Source organism: Aethalodelphis obliquidens, unplaced genomic scaffold (genome assembly GCF_003676395.1).
Source record: "Aethalodelphis obliquidens isolate GAN/ISIS:26980383/991018 unplaced genomic scaffold, ASM367639v1 scaffold80, whole genome shotgun sequence".
NCBI classification, from domain to species: Eukaryota; Metazoa; Chordata; class Mammalia; order Artiodactyla; family Delphinidae; genus Aethalodelphis; species Aethalodelphis obliquidens.
In genome coordinates, this window is record NW_020838024.1 from 3,867,360 (window position 1) to 3,877,014 (window position 9,655).

Here is a 9,655-nt window from a genome sequence, read left to right on the forward strand (position 1 = left end):
GGGGGGGTGGGGGGGTGGGTGTGTAGTTCAATGTTAACCACCTACTATGTGACAGATACTCTACTGGACACAATATAAGCATGAAGAATGAGGCATACTTCAAAGAGAAAAATGTTTTGTTTTAAAACGCATGGCTAAGTCTGTACAGTTACAGTTACTTATTAAAATATTGACTAAATTGACTAATAACCAGTGAGTCTGATATCAAAGGCTAGAGCAGTCTGTTCATTGTAGATGGCTAGAGTCGGGAAACGGAGGTTTGATTAACAACATTTCTCTTTCATTAAACCAACACTTTTCAGCTCGTGGGTAGCAATAAAACAAAAAGAAATAATCTCTAGATCATGCAGCATCTTAATGATTTTTTTTAAAAAGGTACCATCAGTATCATATACCTATATAAATAAATAATGGGGGAAAAATCTAGACTCCTTTTCCCTATCACCTATTTAAAACATACCCAAGAGGCCTTTGATATATTTAGTTTTGCTTTGTCAACTCCTATATTCATCATTTCTCCTACGTAGAGGAAATCCAGTTGGCTTTTAGCAAAATAATGCACGGCACTAACAGTGAATGTTTTCAGTACCACGAGTTAAGGATTTTATGATGTGACAGTTTTTTAAGTATTTCTGGGTACACTACTATATATACTGGTTTCTCCTGGATCTTCAGATTAAGGTCACCGTTCCCCTCAACCACAGAAAAAAGAAAACAACACCTCAGGATGAACGCACAAAATCAGAGCAATGATGAGTAAACCCTCTGCAACAATCCTGAGAAATGCACTTTCTATTCTTAGAAATTCAGTGTGGTGGGTGTTACTCGAGACCGTTTCTAGTCTGTTTGGATCCTGTATGGAATGGAGGGGGAACATCACTTGGTTATACATCTTCCACATTTAAAATGTGGGAAAGCGAAGGTACCAAGAAAAGGAAAGATGGGTGTGCTTCTGAGCATCGTGTTACTTATGTTTTCTTTTGAATTCAGGTTTAGGTAAATGCTGCAGAAAAATATGAAGACACAAGTGCTTTGTGGGATAGATCACACAGACTTAAATGAAGTGCTTTGTGTATAAGAACCTGTGTTTTTATCCTGATGCAACCTGTAAATACGACATCTGGGGCACTCAAATACAGCTGGGAGAACAGCCAGCACCACTTAGGATATCCGATATGTGCTAAGAGAAATTCTATGTAGAAAAATCACAACAAAAAAGCATGAAATTCTTTCATTCAACAAACATGTGAGTACTTACGGTACGTCAACAATGTTCTAGACACTAGGGATTCAACAGTAAACAAAAAGAGACAAAACCCCTGTCTTCCTGGAGCACATATTCTAGTAAGGACAGACATACTACTGATATGAACCAAACTAATACAAACTTCTGGCAAGTTTGAAGGCAATTAAGTGCCGTGGAAGAAAATAAAGGAGAAAAGGGAACTCTCCGTGTCCAGTGGCTAGGGACTGGTGCTTTCACTGTTGGGGGCCCGGGTTCGACCCCTGGTCAAAAATAAATAAGTAAATGGATGAATAAATAAACAAACAGATAAAGGAGAAAAGAGCAGCAGGACATGCTGGAAGGGGGCGGCCAGGGAAGATGGGCTGAGATGGTGATGTCTAAGTGAAGAGCTAAGGGGTTGAGGGCCACAGCCCTGGAGACATCTAGGGGAAGAGCAGTCCAGAGAGTGGGAACAGTAAACGCGATGGCTCTGAGACAGGAGTGTGCCTGGTAATTTGAAGGAATAATGAGGAAACCAATGGGTTTAAATGCCTTGAACTGCTTCCAGATTAAGAGGTTACCATTCAGGGCAAAATGTCATGAACACAGCCGTATTTTCATACACACTTAGAGCAGGAATGTGCCTTTGTAAATGCATACTCAAGCCCCTTAATCTTTCCAAGTCTGAAGAAATGAGGACGAGAAGGTAGAGTGAGTAACCCAGGGTTACACCACCAGTGACCGGCCAAGAAAAGGCTTCAGCACACGTATCCCAAACTCAGCACCACCCTTCTGTCTGATGCCCCAACTTTAGAATTAAGAGGCACTCTTATTTTTTTTTAATTGAAAAAACTAAAGAATCCAGCCAACTAACACTCTTAGAGCTAAAAAACTGATCAATTTCACTTTTCATTCAGCAAATAACCAAGAGAGACCCTACATACACCCTACATATTGCTGAGGAAGAAATAATAAATGCATCATTACCTAGATCTCACTACCCAGCAATCAAATGTATAGGTGTGTAACAAAGAAACCACTCAAGGGAACATGCCTCAGATGTTGACTGCAGCACTGTCACAGTAAAAAAGTGGGAAAGATCAACTGTCCTCTGAAGAAAAAGTATAACAGTGAAAAAGTGGAAACTCAAATTTTCTCTTGGTGAGGAAAAGCGTATGCTATAATTTATTCCTACACTAGAGTTCTCTGTAGCAGCTAAAGTAAATAAGATCTACATGTACCTCAAACACATAATGACAAATTTAAAAATGCAAGCCGTGTGTATATAGAATTATGCCATTTAAATAAAATGTTAAACACACAAGCTCGCAGATACAGTTTGCGGATATGTGATACCGAAGTACCAAACACCTCTGGGCACTGTGTACACTGACTTCACGTTAGTGGTTACCTGAGGATGGAGGCAGAGGAGGAAGGATGGATAAAATATTTCAGTTACAGTTTATTTTTACGGGGCAGGTGTGGGGGGGTATGAAGCAAATATGGAAAGATTCGCAACTCAAACATAAGTCGTGGAAAAATGGAAGCCTTACTATGTTCTCTTTAGGTACGTTTGAGATTTTTCATACTTTTATTTGGAAAAAGAGGAAGGCTAGAAGGAAGGAACAGAGAGACAGACAAAGCTCCTTCATCACATTCCAGTGACTCCAAGGCCGAGTTCCCCGAACTTGCAAAGCTCAGGTTCTTCACCTTTAAAAGGTGAGTTATACTAGGTGTGCCGGCTTCAAAGATGCTATAGAAGTGGCAGTCTGGAGACAGAACTTCATTGTCAGATACACTACTAGCAGACGGGGCACTACATCACGTCCCCATTGAATCTCCAAGGCCCAGCATCCATTACTTTATTTCAATTTCACAGATAACAGTAATAAGATTTTTCAACAGGGTTATAACCCTCCCTCCCTCCCCCCACCAAAAAGCCATAAAAACACATCTAAGGAGTGTAAATGATACAATACATTCATTACTGAAGCATTTCCATGAATGGAGACAGCCCAGAATGGGAGCACCTCTCCCAATCCAAGTTCTGCAAGCACTGGTTAAAAATTACAAGAACTGGATACATTTCCTCACATAAAATCTATTCTCTTACAAGCGGAAGGGAAAAAATATGACACTGGTTAAGTAAGCATCATTAAGAAAGGATGATCTGATTACATCCATCAGTAATAAAATTCCCAGCCACACCTGTAAACAACGACTCTGTAGGCTGGGGACAGAGCAATCAAAATCCAGCCTCCCTGTGATACACTCTCTCTTTTCCAACTTTGTTCAGACCTCAAGGAGGTGAGACTCTCCTCGCTAAGATGAGCTTCTTTTAAGTCTCACTGATCAGTAAAACAATTCCTCCCTCTGCCAGGCCCTGACGGTCTTGAGATGACATTCTCCAGAGAACTGGCAGGGCGCTCGGTAGTCTCCTCTCGCGGAAGGAAAAGAGAAACCCATCTAAGTCACCTGTGAGCCTGTGGCCAAGGGAAGCCGCTGGTTCAGGTGAGCGGCCTTGAGTCCGCAGATTTGCCCCAATCACTGGAAACAAAGTTGCGCTGAGCTGGGCTCCTTGGAGAAGCCCAAGCCTGGCTACAGAGCCCAGGCGCTGGGAGATCACTTGCAGCGCCTCCACTTTCCCCTGGGCTCCGTCTGCCGCGTCTGCTGTCTCTCCCGGCTCTGAGGCCCACCCCCCTCCACAAAAGCGGGGGACGAGGTCCAAACTCAAAGGAGAGCGAGAGCCCGGGGTTAGCAGATGTACTCTGCAAACTGCAGAAACTAAACCGCAGGCACAAAAACCTGCCCGAGCCAGCAGCGAAGGGAGGGGGGGTGGTTAGGGAGGGTACCCACCCTCCCGGGCAGAGGTTGGGATAGATGGCGGGCGGGCGCCCCTCTCGCGCGCGGCTCCACATCCTGCCTCCTCCCAAAGCCCCAGCTGCCCGAAGGCTGCCCGAACTCCAGCATCTCTCCTCCCGGCCCTCCTCGGAGCTGCGGTGGGGAAACGGACAGGAAGGACGGGGAGCGGGGTCAGTCGCAGGCCCGGAGTGGCCCTGCCAGCACCCTTGGGCCAGCGGAGGGCTCCCGGAGTCAGAAAAAGAACAATAGCGGACCCTCGGTCGCCGAGCCCCCCGAGTCTCCCGCTCGCGCCTTCCTCCCCAGCTCCTCCAAGCTCAGCGCGGAGGCGGGTCGAGCCCTGAAGCGGGGACTGGGGGGAGCCAGACGCAGGCGGGCCAGGCAGGTGGGACAGGGAGCCGACTCGGGGCACCCAGAACGCCCTGCCGGGGACTGGTCATTCATTCCCACCCGCGCTCCCTCCGCACCCACCCCTGCCCCAGCCGGCCTGCGAGTCGCGGGGTCCGGTAGGAGAAAACCCCGCTCCTAACTTGGCTCGTCCTCCCTTTCTGCTCTGACGCCCACCATCCTCCTCTTCCTGTGTTTCCCAGTCTGCCCTCTGCAGACAGCGGGCGGCCGGCGGGGACAAGGGACTGGTGGCGGGACCCTCGCTGCCAGCCCGCCGAGCCACTCCGCCGGCGCGTCGTCCGCGCCTATCTGGCCGCCTCCCTCGTCCGAACCCCAGACACAAAGGCGGGGACCGGAGCCCGCGAGCCCGCTCCGGGGAGCCTCCCGACTCTCGGCGCCGCGCACTCACCCCATCTAGGCGGCGGCGGCGGCTCCCGGGCCCCGCTGGCTGCGCCACCCCGCCCGCCGCTTCCCCAGGAAAAACGCGGACGCCGGGCTCGCTTCCTGCTCAGCTTCCTGCGCCTCGGTCCCTCCTCCTCCCCCGCTGCGGGGGTCAGTGGGCGCCGCGGCTCCCGGGCTGGGCCGGCGGGGCGGGGCGGGGGCAGCACCACCACGTGGCCGCCCGGCGCCGGCCCCCGCCGACCCGGATCCCGCGGGAGCGGGAAGGGAGGTGCTAACCATTCCCCTCCCCTTCCACCCCGCGCGGCCCCAAATTCCGCGAGTCAGGTGATCCGGACCTGCGGGAGGTACTCCCGGCCCGCGCGCCCTGGGCGTCCGCGGCTTGCTTTTAGTTTTCCACGGATCGTGGGATTCTCCCCTGTGGATCTTTCATCATCATCACCTGAAGTTAATGGAAACCACCGGTGCTCTGACCCCAGGGTTTAGGACGGATGAGATCCTGAATAGTAATGCATTTCTGGTTAACGTCCAAAGTCGTTTGCGGTCGTGGGGTGTTTTAAAGTCGCTGATCCAAGCGCTTTCTAACCAGAATCAAATCGGTCATATTTTCCAAAATTACTGAACAGAAAGTAAACTGGAACATGCTCGTAGTCTCTGGACTGAACCAGTTGGTTGGAATATGTTCGGTAACGCTCATCAGGTGGCAGGAGAAAACTACCAGCGTTAAGTATTGCTCGGAGAGGTAGGAAGGAGAAACCTACCGTCTGAACTGAGAGGCACCATGGGGAACGCCCTCCCCGCAGGGTCTGGGATGCAAAGGAGGCGCCGACAGCTCCTCTCTCTTCCCCAGCCCGCTGAGCCCAGCGTTTGAATCGTGATGGGCTCCTCCTGTAGTTCCAAGGATTTCAAAGCTCTCCACCTCCCGTTAAATTTGGGACGGCTTTGCCACTCATTTTGATCATGTTAACCAGCTGTGGCTTAAAAAGTCTTCTGATGAACCTAGGGGCAGGACAGGAATAAAGACGACTTAGAGAAGGGACTTGAGGACATGGGGAGGGGGAAGGGTAAGCTGGGATGAAGTGAGAGAGTGGCATGGACATATATACACTACCAAGTGTAAAACAGATAGCTAGTGGGAAGCAGCTGCATAGCACAGGGAGATCAGCTCGGTGCTTTGTGACCACATAGAGGGGTGGGATAGGGAGGGTGGGAGGGAGGCTAAAGAGGGAGGGGATATGGGGATACACGTATACATACAGCTGATTCATGTTGTTATACAGCAGAAACTAACACAACATTGTAAAGCAATTATACTCCAGTAAAGATGTTAAAAAAGACAAGTCTTTAATCACCAAAGCCCCTGTGTTCCCCCTGTTAACTCTACGTCCTTTGCACAGGGCAGGAAGTTTTCTAGAATGAATGAGTGGTATGAGTCCTTTTTTTGGTGAGATCGACTCAATCAATTGATTTTTTTTTTAATTCCAACAAAACTGAAATTAACCTGAGTTCAGTATATAATGTCTTGGTCAGATCTCCATGACCCCAGGTCAGACTTCATCTGTACCCCTGTCTCCCCCACCCATGGCCAAGCCAAGGGAACAGCCTGTCTTAGCTGTAACAGGTGACTTATCAAACAGAGAGCAAAAGCTGTGTAACTAGTTGCATGCTCTTCCCTTCCTAAATCACAGGTCAGAGATTCCTTAGAGAAGTGAGGAAGAGCGGGTTTAAAGCAAGACGTACACTCCTCTTCCTGTCTTTTATCCCTCTCAAATCACCCTCTGAAAGACACGGGAACTGGTAAACTTCTTTTGGGTTTAGTTCTGGCGATTTCCACAATACGGTTTTTCATTGCAGTTCATATGAATGGGGTGGCGTAGGGTGTTTATCGGGAACAATACTGCCACGTGTGAGTTTTCTGTTCCCCTTTCAGCAGGTCAGTGTCATTCAAGCGGTGGCAGCTGGCACGGTGGGCATTGGAACGGGGTACAGGGTGTACCGTGCTGCTTTGGAAACTTAACGTGTGTATTCTGTAGCTGAAGGAGTTAAAATATCAGACAAAACTGTGTAAGGCGGGGTCATCAGCCTTTTATTCATAGGAACCCTGTCCCTCTTCTTTTTTTTTTTTTTTTCCTTCTACATGGCCAGGCCCTGTCCCAGCTACCTGCTTGGGGGCCGGTAGGCCCCTGTCAGCCCTGTGGCTCCCATAGGTGGCTTGTGTGCTTATTCTCCTTAATTAATTAATTTATTTGTTTATTTTTTTAATTTTAGAATTTTTTTTATACAACAGGTTCTTATTAGTTATCCATTTTATACATATTAGTGTATATATGTCCATCCCAATCTCCCAGTTCATCCCACCCCCGCCACCCCGCCACTACTCTGCTTAATTTATAATCCCACCATCTACATTAGTCTGGGCGAGAGATTGTGTGGAGGGAAGGATTCATAGCTAATCTTTGTGCCAAGACCCTTTACCAGCTCCCACCCTCCGTTGAAACTCAAACCACCTGCTCGGACCACAGCTGACATTCTGCCACCTGCAGGGAGATTGGTGGTCAAGTATGGGATTGAACACCCATGCTTGACCACCAAGTGGTGTTATTGCCCAGGCCTTTTAGAAAGTGCTAATTGGGTTCAGGATACATTGAACACCACCCTTGGATGGAGAGCTGACCCGCGTGAAAGGGTTTGAGATGTGGAAGCAAGGAGAAAATGACCATATAAACTGCATAAAGTCGGTAGAACCTTTTGGGAATGAACAGCATGTTGAATTTCAATAGGAGAAGTATCCCCAAATCAAAGCAACTGTGGTGTGATGTGCAATACTAAGAGTAATAAGAGCCAGGGGACCAGGTTTCCCGACCCCTGTGTTTGACTAACTTGCCCTTTGAACTGCACCACGTGTTTGAATCTCACCTGGCCCACTTTCCCACTCAGTAAAAGAGAACGTTGAATTACATGGCCTCTAACATCCTAAGACCATTCTCTTAGTTTGAAGAGCCTTCACAAGCAACGCTGTCCCCACATGTTATGGCAAAGGGTCTGTTCTAGCAGGTCCTAATAGTGTTGCTAGCCAGTACTTAGCAGGATGCATAAATGAGATTCATCGATTGGTGGGGCTCAATTTTCATTTTTGAAATTAAATAATATTACATTCCTTCTTTCTTGCTCCATCTCTCACCAATATCAGTTCTCCCCAGATTAAAATCTTCTTAAGTTTGAGAAAACAAAGCTAAGACTTGTTGGGATAAAAAGAAACTGTCCCTGAAGGAGGAGATAGAGATAGCCGAAAAGTACCAGAATCAAAAAGTCCCCCTCCACTCTTCGGTGTTTGGTCAGGATCTGACTGCATTTCTGGGTCTAGTTAGAGGCAGCATAACTTAGAGGAATGTGGTGATATTGGACCCAGTCCAGAGAATGGAACAAAAACACAATCAGAAGTTTGGAGAGAGATCGTCTACGGGGAAAAGGCCAAATGTTCATAGCAAAACCACCTTTTGTGTTTTCTTGACGATGTTTCCAAATAGGAGGAAACTGTGACATGGGAGAAATTAATACGTGTGGCATTGCTTTTCATAATTGAGTAAGACCATAGTAATAAAGTAGCGTGCAAACACTGATTAGCCCATGGTTTCTCCACTTGCCAGGAAGCCAGCAGAAATTTCTCCAAGGGTAGGTTACTACCCTTTCCTTCTCAGTGACTTGGGCACCCGATGGGGAGGGAAGGCTAAGATGTTTAGTAAAAATACATTCCGCAGCCCTGCATCAGAGCCCCGATTGTAGGAGTATGGCAGAGAAGCTAAGCATCTGAACCTTGACACTACAGACCTGAGAAGGTCTTAAGACCGTCTGGCCCATCATCTCCAATGAGGAATGGAAAGTCTGCAGAACTGCGCTGTCCAGTATGGCAGCCACTAGCCACGTGTGAACACCTGAAATGTCACTACTCTACTAGGCTACTGGGCATGTGAAATGTCACTAGTCCAAACTGAGATGTGCAACAAATGCAAAATATGCACCAAATTTCAAAGACTAACAAAGAAAAATATCTCACAAATAATTTTTACACTGATTACACATTGAAATGCTGATATTTTGGATATATTAGGTTAAATATATTATAGACACTAATTTTAGTTATTTCTTTTTGCTTTTTAAAATGTAGCTAAGTAGAAAATTGACAAGTTACTATCTGGCTTACATTGTATTTCTATTGCATAGCACTGCTATGGGGGCTGATATCAGCAGCTAACACACATTTAGCACCTACTGTGTACCAGGCACTCTTCTAAGCGATATATACTTAATTTTACAACCTGTGACACTTCTGAGAGTGAAGTAGGGCAGGCGAATGCTGAACCAGCCAGGATACCGGACAAAAGGCATAAACTGCAACTGTCCTGAGCAAACTGAGATGTCAGGCCCACCTAATGTTAGGTCAAATTAATCCTTACGTCAAACCTATAAGTACCATTATCATCCCCGTTGGGCACATGAGGGAACTGGGGCACAGAGAGATTAAGTAACTTGCCCAAAGTCACACAGCTGGGAAGTAGTAGTGTTGGGATTCAAACCAGGGCAGTCCAGCTCTCGAGCCTTCACTCTTAACTGCTGTGCACCACTGTCTGCTCAAGAGCTAAGTATGGATAGAGGATTTAGTAGATGCCGTTTTCCTTACTTCGCACAGCAACTTGGACAGAGTATTATCCTGTTTTTAGAGTGCAGAAACTGAGCTTTAAATAGATCCAGCAACTTGTCCAAATCCTAGAACCAGAAAGAATGGAG

General features: G+C 47.3%; 1 protein-coding gene across 4 annotated transcripts in view; it reads right to left on the reverse strand.

Moving 5' to 3' along the window:
• The window catches only part of RAI14 (retinoic acid induced 14), a 147,522-nt gene extending 142,467 nt beyond the window's left edge, over positions 1-5,055 (reverse strand). The window contains exon 1 of one of the 4 annotated variants that reach the window (XM_027092713.1): positions 4,881-5,055. The gene's annotated coding sequence lies outside the window, so the exon portion shown is untranslated. Of the gene's footprint in view, positions 1-3,700; positions 3,720-4,880 lie in introns of those variants that run through there. The other 3 variants (XM_027092715.1, XM_027092719.1, XM_027092714.1) reach the window with 3 other exon arrangements.
• Positions 5,056-9,655: the final 4,600 nt, after the last annotated feature.